Source organism: Balaenoptera acutorostrata, chromosome 2 (genome assembly GCF_949987535.1).
Source record: "Balaenoptera acutorostrata chromosome 2, mBalAcu1.1, whole genome shotgun sequence".
In the NCBI taxonomy this organism is placed as follows: Eukaryota; Metazoa; Chordata; class Mammalia; order Artiodactyla; family Balaenopteridae; genus Balaenoptera; species Balaenoptera acutorostrata.
Window position 1 is genome coordinate 47,629,649 of NC_080065.1, and position 19,703 is coordinate 47,649,351.

Sequence of the window (19,703 nt, forward strand, 5' to 3'; positions counted from 1 at the left end):
TTCTATGTAAAGTGGTCAACCCCCTTCCTGTATCCTTTGATTTCTCTTGTTACTCTATATTATCCTGTTTATTTCATTCAGGTCAGTCTCTTAGTTATCTTATTTACTATCACCCATGTTTATTGCGTAAACTTCTGAGGGCAGGTACCTTGTCTCATTTGTTTATTGTTATATGCTCAGTGCAGGTACTTGCAGAGCAAGAGAATTGTTAACAGCAAAAGAATTGTTAACATCTTAGATAATGTAACTTAACTCTTTTTCCCCCCAAATTGAGTATATATAATTGGTATTTTTATTATAGAACTGCTGTTTAACTGCTTGGGGACTAGGTAAAATTTGTTAGGAGATTATTTACAGCCGAGTTTCTTTGCTGTCTGATCATTTAGAAGCGGTTTTATCTGCCTAGACTTAAATCGTTACGTGAGCTTCTAGTCTGTTTGCTAGATTCAAGGCTGGCTTTGGATTTGCTGTTGCCTTTCTGAGGGGACTGCCTGATAAAGACTTCTTTATTATGACCCTGGCCTTTCAAAAAATTTCCCCAGTTTTGAAGTGTTCAGTCAGAGGGATTGAAATCTAGTGAAATTGCCCTCTCAGGTTTAAAAAGATAAAACACACTTTAGATTTCAAGGAGTGACTTTGAAATATGTGGGTGGCTAATTGAGACTCCTCATTTTTGGAAATCAGGAAGGCCATAATAGTTCACTTATATTAATTAATGTCTTTATTTGAGGAAACATAATCCTTTTACATTGTCTCCTCAAAGATGCAAATGCAGATTTATGTCCATAGAGCTTTAATTATTTTTGGTATTATTACAAATTTTCTCAGTTTGGTCTAGCTTTGGATCTTACAGATCCCTTGCAGGGGGCCTTATTTACTAAAGCTCTAGCAGGATGCTAAACTTGAGGCTACTGCAGCAAGTGTCATTAGGTGAATAATGAAATCATTGCTTCATGCACGCCAGCTAGGTTGAAAACTACCTGATAATCAAGATGTCTTAAGAACTTTTCCTGTGCAAGCTTAGTTGCCTCAAGTTTTTTTAACTCAACTGATAGTTTTAGATTTGTAGTCTCTGGTCTTTCTTCATTTAAAATGAGTACCTTTTATACGCACATTGTGGAAATGGGGAAAAGTGAGTAAAAATGTTGTCACCTTAGTCCTTAAAATTAGGGCCTTCCAAAGACTGAATTTGATGAGAGGGCAAGAGTCTTATTTGGAGACAAAGTTGGCTAGGTTAGTGGAAAGCAAGTTGTGACTGCTGTGGTAGTTCAAATTACTTGTCTTTTTTTTTGTTTTTTTGCCACGTAAGAGACTTTTTGTCTAGCAAATTGAGATCTGTATTTTGTATGGTTTGATATAAAGCTATAGCTGAAGACAGTGCCTGACAGGTAAGATTAAAACTTAAACTCAGAACTTAAAGACTGACCTAGGTGCTTGTTAAACTTAAAGCTAATATTTTATATAATGCATGGTCTCTACCTAATGTATCCTGGGTTATTTACAGCATGTGTAGGGTGTGTAGAGTAGTTAAGAATTTGAGCTGCCACTGACTGTACTGTGACCCTGGGAACTTTAAAATGTGCTTCACATCTATATAAAAACCTGTTTTTCTTGTTTTGTAGAAGAGACAATATCATCCTCCTGGGGATGTGGTGAGGACTAAATGAGATAGTACTTGTAAAGCCCTAAAGCAAATTGCCTAGCAGATTGTGTGTGTGTCTGTGTGTGCGTGTGTGAGAGAATATATATATTCAGTGTATATTTTTGTCTTATAGCCATTTATGTTGTTAAATTAAGGTACCTGAATTTCCCAGTCTTTTTCATTTTCTAAAAATTTATTTATTTTTAGCCACACCACGAGGCATGTGGGATCTTAGTTCCCTGAGACCAGGGATTGAACCCATGCCCCCTGCAGTGGACGTGCGGAGTCCTAACCACTGGACCGCCAGGGAATTCCCCAGATCTTTTCATTTCATATCAAGGGTCCTGTATCTCTTAGCCCTTGGTGAACTTATTCATAGGGTTAGGCTTTATAAATTCATTTGTTGAAACTTGTTTGCTGCTCTTGGGATCCTGCTCTTCAGCCTAACTTGGCTTCAGAAAAAGGTGGATTATGTTAAAGAGTTTGAGCTGAGTCAGACTAAAGAGAATTTAAAATTATTTTGGATACATGCACCTCGTGCAAATTACAAATAGTACAAGGGTTTTTATGGAAAAGTCACCCTCTCTGTCCTTTTGTCCAGCAATAGTTCTTGTCTGAAGAAACTTTTTTATGAATTTTTCTAGGGAGACCTTATGTATATATAAGCACATTATATTTTTCTTTCTTATACAAGTAGTAGCATAATGTCCTCTTTGCTCTGTAACCTGTTTTACTAAGGAACTATCTTGGAAGTTTATTCCATATTAATACCACTAGACCACCAGGGAACTCCCGAGAATGAAAATTTTATATGTAAGATCTTTTTCTGTGAACTCTTTATATTCTTTCCTCATTTTTCTATTGAGTTCTTTTTCTGTTGATTTGTAGCAACATTTTATGTAGGAAGGGAAAAGTCCCTTTATATGTGCTTTATGTGACAAGTATTCCCTGCCCACCCTCCCCCCCCCCCCCGCCAGTATGATGTTTTCTTTGATCTTGGTTGTGAATTTTATCATATAGATCGCTTTTTGAGTTCATATGTAAATATATTTTTATTACTTCTGTTTTTGTGTGTCATACTTAGAAAGGCCTTCCTTCCCCTTTCTGAGATAATAAAAATTTCCTCTACTTTTTATATGACTTTGCTTTTTTCTCCTTTAAGTCTTTGATCCATTTGATGATTATATTGAGTAAGCTTTGAGGTAGGGTTGTCCCAGCTTTTCTCACATACTAAATTTCTGTATGTGTCGGGTATATTTTGTCTACCAATGATGTTTCTTTCAATTCACATATTAATGTTATGGTGAAATTGTGGCTTTTAAAGTGGAGTTACGTTAGATAAAAAGGAGGTAAAGAACTATTTAATCTGGAATTAAAGAAACTATATTCTTAAATTTATGGTTTCCTAATTCTAGAAAATTGATTTGAAATGCAAATTATCAAGCCCATTATTCTGTAAATAGGACAGTTGTATTTTAAAAAACGGATTCTATGCTGTAATTTAGATGAAAAGACTGAGTAAGATTTTTGTGTTTGTAACTCCAAACAGCTGGTTTGGAACTAGCTGTGACACCATGGGTATAACCTCTTCAAGCTAACGTTTTTTGTTTTTTTTTTTTAACTTGTAAAATACTTTTTCTTATTAAGAAGATTGAGTTGTAAAGTGTTAACATGGTATCTGCATTGTAGATGCTCAGTAAGTATTCTCTTTCCCTTCTCTGTAATGTTTACTTTTGTCAGTAATTTTTTATCTCTACTTCCCTTCTTAAAGATTTCTACTGTTCTTTGCTAATAAATCTACTTATGTGGAGTTTCAGCACAAAGTAACCAATTATGGAATTAAATTGATACCACATTCATTGTAATTTAGTCTGGTGGATTTCACGTTTTGGTAGTTTGAGGATAATCATTACCAGTATCGCGCCTCTGTTTTTTTACGTGTAATTGCCATTTCTGATACCTTGGAAGAATGAGCTGATCTCCCCCCCTCCCTCCCTCCTGTTCATTCATTCCATACTAGTATGTGTTCTTGTGGAGAAAGTTGTTTAAAGTGGTGTTTTGGAGTATCTGCTCCATAAATGTCATTTTTGTTGATGAATTGTGTTATTCAGAAAACATGTCAAATATTTTTCTTAGAAGCTTAATTGTGTTGAATGGAATAGCATATATATATATATGTATATGCTGAATCTTTTGATAAGTAATTTGAAGTGAAATGGTTAAGGTTTTTCTTTAAAAATTTTTTTATGCCTTGAATCTTTTCAGTTTTATTGAGATGTAATTGACATATATGATTGAGTAAGTTTGTGTACAACATAATGTTTTGACTTAACATATATCGTGAAATGATTACCATAGTAAGTTTAGTTATTATTCATTATCTCATGCTGTACATTACACCCTTAGTACTTATCTTGTAACTGGAAGTTTGTACCTTTTGGCCACCCTTATCCATTGGCCTCCGCAGTCCACCTCTGTAACCACAAATCTAATCTCTTTCTATGAGTTTGGTTTTTTTTTTTTTTTTTGATTCCACATATAAGTAAGATCATACAGTATTTGTCTTTCTTTGACTTATTTTACTTAGCATAATGCCTTCAGAGTCTACCCGTGTTGTCACAAATGGCAGGGTTTCCTTGTTTGTTTTTTAGCGTGTACCACAGCTTCTTTATCCATTCATCCATGGATGGAAGAGTTTTAAAAGTGATAGTTGCTTTATCTCATTGAATTAAATTTTGAATGCTTGATATTTAAAGTAGAATTTAAATTCTAAGCCAGTCTTAATGTGTATTTACCCTACAGTACTGCACAAGTTCATACTGATACTTCCAATTCAATTTTAGGACCACAGGGTTTTTATTTATTGCCTTCTGTCTTACCATGTGCATTTCCTTCCTTCAGTGCTAGAATCTTGGTTCTCAAGGAGACTTTTGGACTGTTTTTTTTGTTTGTTTGTTTTTTGTAATGGAACGCTTTCATGGTAATTTGTTTAGGTTTTCTCTTTACTGGGGATATTTTTAGTAAATTGTATTTTTCTAAAAATTGTCCATTTCTATATTTTCAACTTTATTTACATAGAGTCGTTCAGATGATTTCTTATGATTTTTTGTCATTTTTGATTTTATATTCTAGTAGCTTCTCTATTGATCTCTGCTCCCTCCCCCGCCCCCCCCAGAACAGTTTTGGGATTTATTTGTAGTTCTTCAGCTTTTCCAGTTTGTTAACTATTGGTTTTGTGAATTTGCTTCTTTTCACTTACTTTGTTTTAAAATTATGTGTAGAAGAGTCTTTTTGTTGTTTTGATTTTGTTATTTTTAGTTTCATTGAATTGTGGTCAGATAATGCTGTTTGTAGGTATGTTTGAAATTTATTAAAGATTTTTTGGTGGCCTAAGATGGGTGCTTGAAGAAGATATACTTTCTGTATTTGGGGGTTTAGTATTTGATATATAAAATCTGTGAACACCTAAATGAGTATGGTTTAAATATTCTATACTCTTACTAATTTTTTATCCATTAGATTTTTATTGGACTGAGCAAGGTGTGTTCAGGTCTTCTATGTTTTTCTTGTATCAACTGTATTTTCTGGTTTATAAAAGTGTTTCTTTGTTATTGGGTGCATAAATATTAGAATTATCTTGCTAAACATACATTTCAGTTATAAAGTGTCTATCTCCTTTAATGCTTTTTAGTTTGAACGCTACCGTAGCAGTACACTTACTGATCATTTTCTTTTGCATTGTCTAATCTGCCGTTAATCCTATTCAGTGTTTTTCATTTCAGATATTACTTTTTTTTATCTTTAGCAGTATCTTCTGTTTTTCCTTTGTGTTCCTATTTTCCCTTTCCTTAAACATATAGTTGGTTTAATTACCTTGTCTGCTAATTCTGTCATAGCCATCATTTCTGGATATCTTTCTATAAAGATAGATTTTTTTTCTTGTTATTGGTAGTATTTTCCTGCAGCGCCCCCCCTTTTTTGCATGACTGGTAATTTTTGATTGCTGAAAATTATGAATTTCATTTTGTTGAGTGCTAGATTTTGTTGTTGGACTTTGCTTTGGGAAACAGTTAAATTGGAATTAGTTGGATCCTTTAAAGAAAAATTCCATGGGAAAATTTACACAAGTAAAATTTTCAATTTAGTGAAAATCCTGTAGTGTTAAAATTAAGTTGGCAGGGACTTCCCTGGTGGTCCAGTGGTTAAGACTCTGTGCTCCTAATGCAGGGGGCCTGGGTTTGATCCATGGTCAGGGAACTAGATCCTGCATGCTGCAACGAAGACCCGGCGCAGCCAAATAAATAAATAAATATTTAAAATAAAATAAAATAGACACGTGTCGGTCTGGTAAAAAATTTAAAAAAAAAATTGAATTGACGTGCAGACTTTTACTTCTGGCTGTGATGGACTAACAGGCAACCAGATAACCACATTTACCCACTCATCTGAGAAATCTAAAAAGCCAGGCAAAATGTATGAAACAGGCTTTTAGATACTGGTTGACAGGAGGTGGTCAATGTTATACATGCCCCAGCTCATTGCTTGAAGAAAATTAATAGGTTACAGCACAGGGAGGGTGAGTTCAAGCATAGTCTGGTGGTCTTACTAAAAGTTAAGGAGACAACTGAAAATTTGAAAAGGTCGAAGTAGGTAGAATTTGTGGGGCAAAGTATTATAATAGGAAACTTGGCAAGAGAGAGAACTCAAAAGGGTCCACTCAAGGCTTCAAGGCTTTGACTTAGGACTGACCTGCACATGCGCATTTGGAAGCGACTGAAGCCAGGGAGTAGAACCACCAGAAAGGAGTAGGTGAAACAATTCCAAAGATTTACATAGGACTAGGAAAAGTCTTTGTTTCCATCAGCCTCAGTGGAAAGACCACCTAATAGATGGAGCACCGGCAGTAAATGGAGTATAGGCAAAGTCTTCAAAAGGATTAGCTCCAATTAGTGGCGCAAAAATTAACTCTAGACTACAAGCTTTTCTGGACCCACCCTAACAAAGATTTTTGCAAGTTTGGTAGGTGAGTAGTTCCAGTATTTTAATTTGTGCTTCTCTTGTTATGAGAGTAGCAGGGCATCTTTTCCTGTTTAATAGTTAATTTTTTAATGGACTGACTAGAAAATGTTGATCACTGGTCTTTTTCTTTCTTTTTTCTTTTGGCTGCACTATGCAGCACGTGGGATCTTAGTTCCCTGACCAGGGGTTGAACCTACAATCCCTGCAGTGGAAGCGCGGAGTCTTAACTGCTGGGCCGCCAGGGAAGTCTCACTGGTCTTTCTCTTTCCTCCTGGCTGTTAGGAACTGTTTGAGAATGTATTTATCTGCCTCACACTTGATATTTTGGGTATGGCTTTCATGATTCAAAATACTTTTTCCCTCAGCACTTTGATTGCTATTTTGTTGTGTTACAGCAGGAGATCTTTAAGAAGTTTGATGCATTCTGATTTTTTTCCTTCCTTTACAGGAGTGTTCTCTTTTTTATTTCTCCTGAAGTTGCTGTTTATCTTTGGGGTTCTGAAAATTCCATTTCACTAGTTATTTCTTGAATTATTTGTTTCCTTTGTGTTCGTGGTTTTTAGTGGTCTCTCTCCTATTGCCACTTTTCCTTAAAATGTTTGATTATTTCATATTCAAGAATGAGGTGATAAAAAGCTGTTTGGGACTTTTGTGTATGTGAGCAGTGTTTATTGAATGACTGTTATGTTGAAAGACTCTGAAAAGCCAAATATCTTTGTCGTGTCAGCGCTCATGTTAGCTCTTTATTTGGAGAATCTACCCCGATTCCTTTTTTTGTTTTTTTGCGTGATAGTTAGATACTCTTGTGTGCATTCATATACCAGACAGCAAGCAGTTCTCCAATTTTTTGTGGACACACTTAACTGGGTGTTCTACAGTTGAATTCAGTTAGGATTTTCTGACACCAATTACCTGGAGTTAGTATAGACCCTTTAGTATAGACCCTGCAGGTTAAGGGCTCAGTCCCATAGGACTGCCCTTCTGCCCCCAATTCAGATACCAACCTCAAATAGTAGATTCCCAGGTTACCCACACTTCTGTCTGATTTGGCTGCAAATTGGAGATTCCCATGCCCGCAAAACCCTCCTCCATCCTTAGGTTCCATATTTTGCTGTAATGGTTTACAGAATACAAGGAAACACCACTGTTACTCGTTTATTCTAAAGGATATGCTAGAGGGCACGACTGAACAGCCAAATGAAGGGGTACATAGGGTGAGGTCTGGAAGGGTCCCTGTGGAGTTTGGGGTGTACCACAACTTGGAAGCTCTCTGTAGCCCTTCCTTTAGGGTTTTTACAGAGGTTCTAGTACCTGGGCATGAATGGTTAAATCACTGACTTTCAGTGATTCACTCCAAATTACCAAATAGTTCCTGGGAACTTTGTTCCTGGTTTTCTGTTCAAAAAAGGTTTGCATTTGAATGTTTTATTAATTGTAACACACATGCACTACTGTGCACAGATTTTAAATATACAGCTTGATAAATTCTCACAAAATGAACACACGATGTTAACACCATTTACTAGCATCCCCAAATCTTTGTGTCCCCCTCATTTCCTAACTTTGAAATGTTTTTCATCTTTGGTTTCTCAGCCTCCTTAGCTCTCCACATCCAGTCATCTACTATCACTCACCTGTAGATTGTTTCTGCAGTCTCCCTCTCTCTGCCATTTTTTCCCCACTCCATATCCATTGTTACTACCCCCTTATTTTTATTTTTATTTTTTTGAGTTTTTTCTTTAATTGAAGTGTAGTTGTTTACATCCTTGTTGTTTATCTATTTTATATATGGTGTTGTGCATCTGTTAATGCCATACTCCCAATTTATCCTTCCCCACCTGCCTTTGGTAACCCTAAGTTTGTTTTCTATGTGAGTCTGTTTCTGTTATGTAATAAGTTCATTTGTACTGTTTTTTTAGATTCTACATATAAGAGATATAAGATAATATTTGTCATTCTCTGACATATCACTTAGTATGATAATCCCAGGTCCAACCACGTTGCTGCAAATGGCATTATTTCATTCTTTCTTATGGCCGAGTAATATTCCATTGTGTGTGTGTGTGTGTGTGTGTGTGTGTGTGTGTGTGTGTGTGTACGCATCTCCTTTATCCTTTCATCTGTTGATGGACATTTAGGTTGCTTCCATGTCCTGGCTATTGTAAATAGTGCTCCTGTGAACATTGGGGTGCATGTATCTTTTTGAATTAGAGTGTTAGTGTTTTCTGGATATATGCCCAGGAGAGGGATTGCTGGATCATATGGTAACTCTTTTTAGTTTTTAAAGGAACCTCCATACTGTTTCCACAGTGGCTGCACCAATTTACATTCCCAGCATCAGTGTAGGAAGGTTCACTTTTCTCCATACCCTCTCCAGCATTTATTATTTGTAGACACTCTGATGATGGCCATTCTGATCAGGTGAGGTGATACCTCATTGTAGTTTTCATTTGCATTTCTCCTAACACTTAATGATGTTGAACATCTTTTCATGTGCCTGTTGGCTGTCCGTATATCTTCTTTGGAGAAAAACTTATTTAGGTCTTCTGCCCATTTTTTGTTTGGGTTGTTTGTTTTTTTTTTTTTTGTTATTGAGTTGTGTGAGCTGTTTGTATATTTTGGAAATTAAGCTCTTGTTGGTCACATTGTTTGCAAGTATTTTCTCCCAGTCCATAGGTTGTCTTTATGGTTTCCTTTGCTGTGCAGAAGCTTATAAGTTTAATTAGGTCCCATTTGTTTATTTTTGCTTTTATTTCTGTTGCCTTGGGAGACTGATCTAAGAAAATATTGGTACAATTTATGTCAGAATGTTTTGCCTATGTTCTTTTCTAGGAGTTTTATGGTGTTATGTCTTATATTTAGCCATTTTGAGTTTATTTTTGTGTATGGTGTGAGGGAGTGTTCCAACTTTATTGAATTGCCTGTATTACTCCCTTACTCTTGCTCTCTTTACTTCCATTTTTTATAAGAGAGCTTTGAGTTTGGCTTTTATATTGTAGTTTTTAGAAAGTTGAGGGAAGTTCTTTTCCATTGGAATTGAACTCATGAATAGTCCTTAAAAAAAATTAAGTAATGAAACTTTTGAAAACATTTGTTATGAATGGGTGGTAATGGGAACTAAAGTTCTAGATTTTAATACCTTTTCCTCTCCAGGTGATTTACTGAATCATCCCCACCCCCTTTATTTTACAACAAGCTACCAGATTTATTTTCTGAAAGCACATTTCCACACATGTAATTGCAACTTTAAAACTTCTGAGTACTTCCCTTGCCTGCTGAATGTAGTTCAGATTTCTTATTCCTGTGTGCTGTTCAAAGCACGCTGCTTACTGTCCCTGGAGTATTTTCTCTACTCGGTTTTAGATATACCTGGCATATTAAGTGGTGTTTGGTTGACCTGTTCATTACTGGCTTGATGTGTTTAGAGTATAGTGACTAGATTCATTAGTTCAGATATATTTGTAACATAATGGTTTAGTACCATTTAGAAAGGAAGCCCCCAATAGTTTTAAGAGACCTGTTCAGAGATACTCCATGCTTACTCTAAATTCTTCACACAGAGTGACTGATTGCTTCAGATTTTTTATTTTTTAGAATTATGTTACTGGCCAAGGTGTGGGGGCAGGCGGGGAGAAACAGTGATAAATTCCATTTCCTTCCTGCATCAGTGCCGGAGAGGGTAATTTTGTTTTCTGCTTAATTGAAATAAAACATTAAGCATTATGGTTTTGTGTCTTGGGCTAAATAAAATAAGTTTGAACATATTAAATAAGAAAGACTATCCTTGAATCTTAAGGGATGGTAATTTAGAAGTTTCTTGTAGTATATAATATCCTGGTTTTTAAAAAAATCCAGTTCTACATTATATGAGACATTGTCAGTTGTATCCAAGATATTTTTTCTTAACCATAGTCATATATACTTACGTTCTTTTTTGTTCATGTTGATATTCCAGCTGAACTAAGTCATCGCTGGGATTTTACATTGTTATAGCAGTGTTTTCTTACACACATGGTTTAAGAAACACATAGGGTAAACCAGTCATCTCTTGCTGCAAGGTTATTTTACTTGATGGTAAGTTAAAATTTTTTATATTAAAACATACATGGATATATTATAGTATAATGCAGAAATTTCATAAGTTTGTAAAACAATAGGACTTGAGGATGAGTTATTTTGATTACTTTCTGAAAATACATTTTGGTGGGGCAGGAGAATGGATTTGTTATTAGCTTTAAGTAATTTCTGTGGGAAAGTTTGAGAAATATACTGGTAGTGAACAAAGAACATGGCTTTTGAGGTAGAAGAATCTGAGTTCATATTACTGGCTGTGTAGCCTAGCGGTAAATTATTTATCTCTTCTGATTCTGCCCACTTTTCAGAGAACATATCTAAGCTGATCCCAGCATATATATTTTTTTACGTGTATATGTTTACTCTATTTGAACTCTGATAACGTTGGCACTTTTCTTATGGTTAAGTGCTTCAGATAAATAATTTGCTTATACGTTTTCTGATAAAGGATTTGAGGCAGCAACCTTGTTTTCCAGTTGTTAGCTTGTTAGCAGTTAGAAGGAAAACTGCCCTTGTATATTCAGTGTTTAGTACCTGTTTTTGCTTACATTGGCTATTTAGTAAATGAGTTGATTTGAATTACATTTTATGCCATTTAGTCCATATTGTTTGCAGTATAATTCTGAATTAAAGTTTACCTTTACCAAACTTTAAAAAAAACATCTCATTCAGGGATGACTTAAACTGTTTAGTTTTGTGAGGGAAAGAGAAGCTCAATGAGTAAAAATTTGTTTATAGAGTAAGGCTTATTTTTTTGTACTGGTGCATTTTATATGAAAATTAAGTCAGCTCATTATAAGTTTTGGAGTACTTCAGTTACGTTTTGTGTGTTAAATCTAAAAACTTGAGAATTGAAAGCATGCTGTTTCCAGTAATGTGTTTTTCTCCTTAAATAAAATTCTTTTTTGTAGGGGTGAAAGTAGCAATTTTCCATATGTAGCAATTTAACAAATAATAACAATTCTCATAACATTCCTCTTCTGTTTTTTTTTTTTCACGTAAGTAAAGCATAGGAAGGTTCTGAACAGCTTAATGAGGTAAGCTGAGGGGGATAGGGGGGGTCTAACAAAATTCCAGGTTAAAGCAAGCATTAATAATATGAAACTTCTTAAAGGATGGAAATTTCTGATAGTCTAGATTTCTTGTGAAATTTGCTAATGTTGTTTTATATTTGAGAGAGTCTAATCTGTAATTTTGAGTTTGATAACAGAAGATATTGGACACTGTGTCATGACCAAAACTGCAAAAAATAGTAAAGTAATAGATTATTTTGCTTCCTTTAGAGGTCATGTTCCATAGGCAAGGATTTTTTTTCTTCTTGGTTAATATTTATTACAGTATTTACCATCTTTTCCTGATTATCATTACTTTAAGTGCTTGTTTAAGAACAGAATTCTAGGCCTTGCTTAAGACCTGTTGAATCAGACTCCATAGGGGAGGGGCCTCTTACTTTTTATTAGGGAAGTCTGGAAATCACCTAGTGCTTACTAAATATTAATAAAACTTTATTAATGGTGTTGCAGTAGTGAAGCAAACAAAACTGAATGGAATAAAATGTCAAAGTATACTTTCAAAAGTTAAAAACATGACTCATAAAAATATAGAATAAATGTGTCACAGCGTCATCATTTTTAAAAAATGATTTTTCTTGACTTGCATAACCTGATTCTTGAAGATTATGGGCCAGTTGTTTTAGTACATGTAATGTCTCTCAAGTTAGCTTTTCTCCTGTTTAGACAGGCTGTGCTTCTTTATCTTTGATTAGGGTATTATAAAAGTGAAGTGGTGCTCTGTTTTGCTCATTGGCACACAATTTCAGTTTGTTCTGTTACTGATGATTCACTTTGATCTGTTGATTAAGGATTTCCCAGGCTATTTGCCAGGCCATTTCACTGCAAAACTGTAGTAACTTTTCTTTTTTTGAGGTTCTTAGAAATTGAATAAATAACCTCTTCCTCCTAAAATTTTTCAGTGTATGTATTCATCTCTCTGGATTCATATGCTTTATTCAAGGTGTTGTAATACAGCACTTTTATTTATTTTTATTGAGGCAAAAGTCACATTACATGAAATTGACCATTTTAAAACGTATAATTCACTGACATTTAGTACATTCACAATGATGTGAAATCACCAGCTTTACCAAGTTCCAGAACATTTTCATCACCCCAAAAGAAAAATCTGTATCCATTTAGCAACCAGTACCCATTCGTTCCTCCCTCCCAACAGTCCCTGGTTGTCTCTGCTTCTTGTCTCTATGGATTTGTCTATCTTGGATATTTCATAAAAACTGGGATTTTGCAACATGTGATCTGGCTTCTGGATGTGTCTGGCTTCTTCTTCTTAGCATGTTTTCATGGTTAATCCTAATAGAATGTGTCTTTTTCCACTGAATACATACACAAGTTGTGTTGAGTATGATGTTAGCTGTGTTTTTTTCATAGATGTTCTTTATCAGGTTGAGTGTTTTTATCATGAAAGGGTGTTAGGTTCTGTCCAGTGCCTGTCTGCAGCAGCTGAGATGATCATATGGTATTTTTCCTTCATTTTGTTAATGTGGCATATTATTATTATTGAAAAATTTTTAAAAATTGAAGTACAGTTGATATACAGTGTCATGTTAGTTTCAGATGTACAGCATAGTGATTAAGTATACATACATATAAATATCCCTGTTCAGATTCTTTCCCTTATAGGTTATTACAAAATATTGAGTATAGTTCCCTGTGCTGTATATAGTAGGTCCTTGTTCATTACAGTGTGGCCTATTATTGATTGAGGATCCCTTTTATGCCACCAGTTGCCTTTGGCCTTTGGCTCCCTGCTTTGCAGATTCTCTGCTTTTGACAGTTTGGTTATGTGTCTTGGTGTGAATCTTTTTGTGTTTATCTTTCTTGGAGTTTGGTTAGCTTCTTGGATAAGTATATTCTGTGTCTTTAGTTAATTTGATAAGTGTTTAGGCATTATTTCTTCAGAGACTCTTTCTGCCCCCCTCCTTTTCTCTGCTTCTGAAACTTTCATTATCTGTATGTTGGTATGCTTGATGGTGTCCCACATTTCTTTTCGGCTTTGTTCAGTTTTCTTTTTCTTTTTTTTTTCTTCCAGCTCCTTAGACTGATAATTTTAATTGACCTCTTCAAGTTCTCTGATTCTTCTTTTTGCCGGTTAAATCTGCTGTTGAAATTGTCTAGTGAAATTTTCATTTCAGTTATTGTACTTTTTGGCTCCAGAATTTGTTTGGTTCTTTGCTGTAATTCCTGTCTCTTTATTGATATTCTACTTGTTGAGACATTGTTCTCCTGGTTTCCTTTAGCTCTTTGTATTTAAGACAATTGATGTCTGTTCATCATCAGGGACAGTGTCTGCTAATATCACAACCTCCCCTCCACGTCGCCCCCCCGCAGTGGGCCATACTTCATTGTTTCTTTGCACGCTTTGTAATTTTTGTTAGAAAATCGAACATTTTGAATATTGTAATTTGGAGACTCTAGGGATCAAATTTTTTTTCCTCCCATCCTTGGAGGTTGCTTGCTGTGGGTTGTGGTTTTGTGTTCATTTAGTGACTTTTCTAAACTATTTCTGAAAGTCTGTATTCTTTGTGTTGGTTAGTTTCTGAAGTCTCTGTCCCTTAGATTGCGATCACCTAGTGTTTTGTTGTTGTTTGAGATAAATAACATTTTAATGAAATTTAAATTAATGCAAAAAAATCCATGATGAACAAAATATAAAAGTTATCAGGGTCAATATATTATCTTGTCTAAAGGTTGCAAATCCTTCACACATGGGCCAAGCCAGAAACCATCTTGGTGCTCACAGCACAGGTGAGACAGGTTGCAGCCTTTAGTAAGACTTTACTAAAGGTTCAGTGGTTACAAAAAGTAGTTTCAGTGCAATACAATAGCAGTTTTATTTCAGCTGTCCATGGATACTGCTGTTCTCCGAGCTCTTCAAACAAGAGCCATCTTTACCTTGTCAGCTAGTGTTTTGTTGCAGATGCATGCCTGGAGCCAAAAGGGAATAAAAATAAAGGGAAAGGAAAAAAATAAGAACTCTCCCACTTTTTTCTTATTATATCTGTGTTAGGGCATTTCTTTACACACTGTTTATAACTGTCTTAGCCTTCATGTACTGGTTTTGCTGAACCTAATGATCAGCCAGGGGTGAAAGCTTAGGACCTTCTCAGGTTTTTTTTTCCTGAGCATGCATCTTGCCCGGAGCGTTGGTGTGGTTTTCTAATTTCCCTTATAGGGCATGAGGGAGTTTGTTGGCAATGCCATAACTGTCCCCCACCCTCCACCCAATTCCCTCTCAGTCTTTTCTCCCAGGCTTTGGGTGTGCTATTGTTCACTGAATTGTAAACCTCTGTCCTTGGCAGGGGGCTCTGCATTTGCATTAGAATGTTTTGGAGGATTGCTCTCTGCTTGACACATTTTCCTTCCCTGTTAGGCAAAACGAAGGCAAGTGCCTCTCCTTGGTCCTCACGTAGCCCCCAGACAGGTTTACACAGACAAACATAATTCTGTGAGAATAAGGTCTACTCTGCTCACTCTGGAACCAGAGACCAGAGCCCTACACTGGGTCTTCAAAACCTCCATTGTGCCCCGGAGAAGATGTGGGTCAAGGGCAAGTGAAAATGCCATAAAGCTTTACTATTATTTTAAAGTTTCCATTTTCTTGATTCAGTGCTACCCTAATTGTTGTAAACCTTTGACTTTTTCAGAGTTCTGATAAAGTTGGTTCTGACAGATTTTGCTTGATTTTTTGGTGTTTGTGTGGAGGGGTAGGCTCTTGGAGTTCTGTATTTCACCATTTGTGTTGATGTCCTTCCCATATATTTTCTCATTTTTAATGCTCAAATTGTCCCTGATTTGACCAATGGGAGCTCACTCAAGCTGGTTTCTGTGTCCTTTTGATATTTCCCAGTTGTTATTTGGACACTTCTTTGGTTTTTGCCACAACAAAATATTCCAGACTGACTTTGTCATCTTTTCCTAGCCCTGGAATCAGCTGTTCATTTCTCAAAAAAGCCCTGGTTTCTTTCATTGGAAAATGGTTTTTGGAAGACAAGACCTGGATGTTAAGTATGCTTGTTGCTATTGGAGTGTCACTATGCTCAGGCCTGGCCCGTTCAGTGCTCAGAGCTGGGGAAGAGGAGGGATATATATACATACACACACACACACACACACACACAACCAGAAAATATTTATCTTTATGATATATATGAATATTAGTATTTTATTAATACGTGACTTGTGTTAATCATACAACACATCATTCACTCTAGTTTTCATCCTTTCCATTATTAGTTCCCGTCTTCTTTAACAGTATGAAACTTATTAGCTTTCATCATTCTAAATATATTTATTTGATCGTTCTCCTTGTATATAACCAATTTTTTATTGTAGCCCCAGCTGCCACTTCCATGTGGATACCCTTCTCTCCCTGCTTAGTCTTATAACTCCTTATTCTAGCTGCTTCCTTTCTACTGCATGGATGCCTTCCTCTTTTTGGGCTCACTGCCCCATCCCTGGTTGTCCCTTCTTCATGGATGTCCTTTGTTGCTCTGCTTTGATGCTGACATCCTGTGCTGGGCCAGTTTCATGTGTTGATACCCTCTCATCCCTACTCTGGCTCTAACACTTAGTTTTAGACCCTTGGCTCCTTTGCTCTGCCCTGTATAATGGCTTTAGGCCTGAATTGGGAAGAAGACTACTTTTTAAAGGAAATCTGTTAATGTATTAAACTAAGCTTACTAAAGGAGTATTCCACAGGTTTACTATTAAGAGAACTAAAGATGACTATGAATAGTGGTCTTCTGATTCTTGCCTTCCTAATGAAGGAATGTTAGCTGTTTAATGTTGGAAAAACTTAACCTTATTTAAGGGTTGTTATAAAACTATTATGGTGGTGAAGGGTACTAGTTTTTTTTCTTTTTTTTTAAAATAACTAACAGTTTTCAGGATGAATTTTATTAGGTAAGTAAATAGTAGTTATCTTAATTTTAATGAAGAGAGGAAACTGAGACTCAGCCTAGTAACTGGTTGAGCTGATTTGAATCCAGGCCTGTTGGACTCTGAAGCCCATGTTCTATTTTTCTTTTTCTAAAAAATATTTTATTTATTTTTGGCTGCGTCAGGTCTTAGTTGTGGCATGTGGGATCTTTTGGTGTGGCACGCGGGCTCTCTAGTTCTGGTGCAGGCTCAGCAGTTGTGGTGTGTGGGCTTAGTTGCCCCGCAGCATGTGGGATCTTAGTTCCATGACCAGGGATCAAACCCGAGTCCCCTGCATTGGAAGGCAGATTCTTAACCACTGGACCACCAGGGAAGTCCCCCCATGTTCTTTTTTTAACGATGATCTGTATTCTGCCTTTAGTTAGAATGCTTCAGCTATTGGTTGATTTGGGTGTTTTTGATAGGCTTCGTGACTTTTAAAGCTTATTTATCTGAAATATAAACCGTTATAAAGATGTAAGTTTGATGCTCATTCTTTGGCACAAATTTTGTGGATTCAGAAGTAAAACATTACCAGAAATAGGAAAGTCCCATCTATTTGTGTATTTCTTGCCAAAGTATATTAGTTTTCAATTCAAAGAACTATATTTGGGACTTCTAAGTAGTTAGTGGTCTTTCTTTTTAAAGTCAGGCATGTACACTTAGAACGTATAGAGTTTAGATTTGGGTTATTTCAGAACCAGTGTTCCCCTGGTGGATTTTTATTGTCAGTGGTGAACAAGTTGTAAATTGGGTGAGATGAGAAATTAGGATTTTCATACTGGCAGCATTTTTCCCTCCCTCCCTCCCTCTTTCTCTCTCTTTCCTTCTTTCTTTCTACATTCTGAGGTTTGTTAGGTTTCAGCATGATGAAATTTTGGTCAGGGGGGCTGGGAAATGGACACAGTTCAGCCTATAACATACAGGGAAAGGAAGATGGAATGAAATCAGATGGCATAAAGCACAGTTAAAAGGAAATGGAGGGGGAAAGTGGCGGGGGTGGTGGTGGTGGGATGAATTGGGAGATTGGGATTGACATATAAACACTAATGTGTATAAAATAGATAACTAATAAGAACCTGCTGTATAAAAAATAAATAAAATTCAGAAATTCAAAGGAAAAAAAGAGAAAATGGATAAGGTGGAGCTTTTAAACTTTAATTTGCTTTTATATGTGTAGGGGGTAAAATTTCTTTTCTACCTTCCTAGGTTCTCTGTCTGGGGCCCTGTAAATTAGACTGAGGAAAGACAGATTAACAAGAGAAAACAAACAAAAATTTATTAGCTTGTCCTCACACCTGGCAGTACTTAGAGATGAGTAACTCAAAGAGATGAGTAGAATTTGGGATCTCTATACCTAACTTCACAGGGAAAAAGGATACTTAATAGAAAAAGCAAATGACTTTTGAGAAAAGATAGATAACTGGGTCCTTAGGAGTTTGTGGCAATGTCTGGGTGTGGTGGTGCTGGATTTTATTTTATTTTATTTTTTGTCTCCCAAAAGGAGAAGATTAGAGTTGCTCCAGGGGACTGGATTAATAAATTCTTTTGGGAGGCTCTGCTTTGAGGTAGGTAAGAGATTTCAGGAACTCACATGCCTTCAGCTCAAAATTTTTCTCATGTCCAAGTGGCATATTTTGGGGATAGCATATCCTGATCCTTTCACACACTTGTGTAAATGTCCTAACTTAGCTAGTATTGCTCTTTACCTTTTTTCAGAACAGGAAGACCTATGCCATTAGCTGTCCATGCTTTATTCTTTAAGAACTCGATTTAAATTAGAATTCATAAGGACATTGCAGAAACAGAGACAGTAGTAGTGGTTTGCCTCCTAGGGATAAGTTTTAGAATATAACTTCTCATTTAACCATCATTTGGGATGAGACCCTGTATAAAATGAAAAAGCTTTAAATTATTGGTTATTTTATTTAGGTCCTTTGGAGTTTTTGTGAATTTTTATTTGGAACAAGCTATAAAAATAATTTTTCATTCTCATTGAGTTATTGGACTTGTAATTTTAAGAGTTTCCAACAAAAAGTTTCTAAAAAGTTGTTGGAAAAGTAACATCCTATCACAGACACCTCAAAACAGTATTTAGCTTCATGTCAAAATAGATAATAAAATTTTTTATACATCCTAAAACACTTGAGTTTTCATTTTTATTTCAGAAGACTTTAAAATATAATGTATGGTGGTGGTAGAATTAGAGCTCAAAATGTCCAGATTTTTGTGTAGTTCATTTTGATTTAGGTACAGCCTTAAAATATTGCATTTGTTTCATAAGTGTTTTATTGGTATTGGTAAATTGTATCAGGGTTTTTTTTTGTTTTTTGGGTTTTTTTCCTTAACCTTTCTTGTAATGAACCAGTACAGTTTGGGATAGAAGTAGAATGTTTCTGTAGTATCTTGACAATTTTTAAAGTATTTTAGGAAATTGGTATGACGAATTCTGCCATGGCACTTACTTATATTTGAAAGATTTTGAAAAAGGAAGATTAACAATGGTATTGATCATTTTGCTTTTTAAAGTTCCACTTTTGAGATTATTATGCAGTTGTAAATATGAAACATTTATTAGTAAACTTAGACATTAATGTTCAGAAAATTTGATTTCTTCATTGACTAATATGTAAGCTCTATATTGAAATGAGTACAGTTGCCCAGTTGGCTTCTCCCTCATTTTAAAAAACTATGAGTTTACTGTGTTTAGATTGGGCTGGCAACTTGAAATTTTTATTGATGCAATTGAGAGAGGCTTCCAAAAAGTTAAGTTTAGAATGCAACAGCAGTGGATACCCATTGTGATGATTGTAATTTAAAAAAACCTTTTAATTATGGAAATTTTCAAACATATGTGTAAGTAGAAAGACTATACACCTACTTGTACTAACATTTATAAACATATGGACAACCTTGTTTCAGTGACACCCGTATTCAGCATTCCCTGTTGTGTTTTTTTAAAGCAAATTCCAGAT

General features: G+C 35.6%; 1 protein-coding gene across 8 annotated transcripts in view; it reads left to right on the forward strand.

Moving 5' to 3' along the window:
- Positions 1-19,703, forward strand: part of GPBP1 (GC-rich promoter binding protein 1) — a 104,187-nt gene that overhangs the window by 13,092 nt on the left and 71,392 nt on the right. For 2 of the 8 annotated variants that reach the window (XM_057540319.1, XM_007176091.3), the window contains exon 3: positions 18,233-18,296. The exons of the other annotated variants lie outside the window; for them this stretch is intronic. The gene's annotated coding sequence lies outside the window, so the exon portion shown is untranslated. The remainder of the gene's footprint in view (positions 1-18,232; positions 18,297-19,703) is intronic. 8 annotated transcript variants of the gene reach the window in all.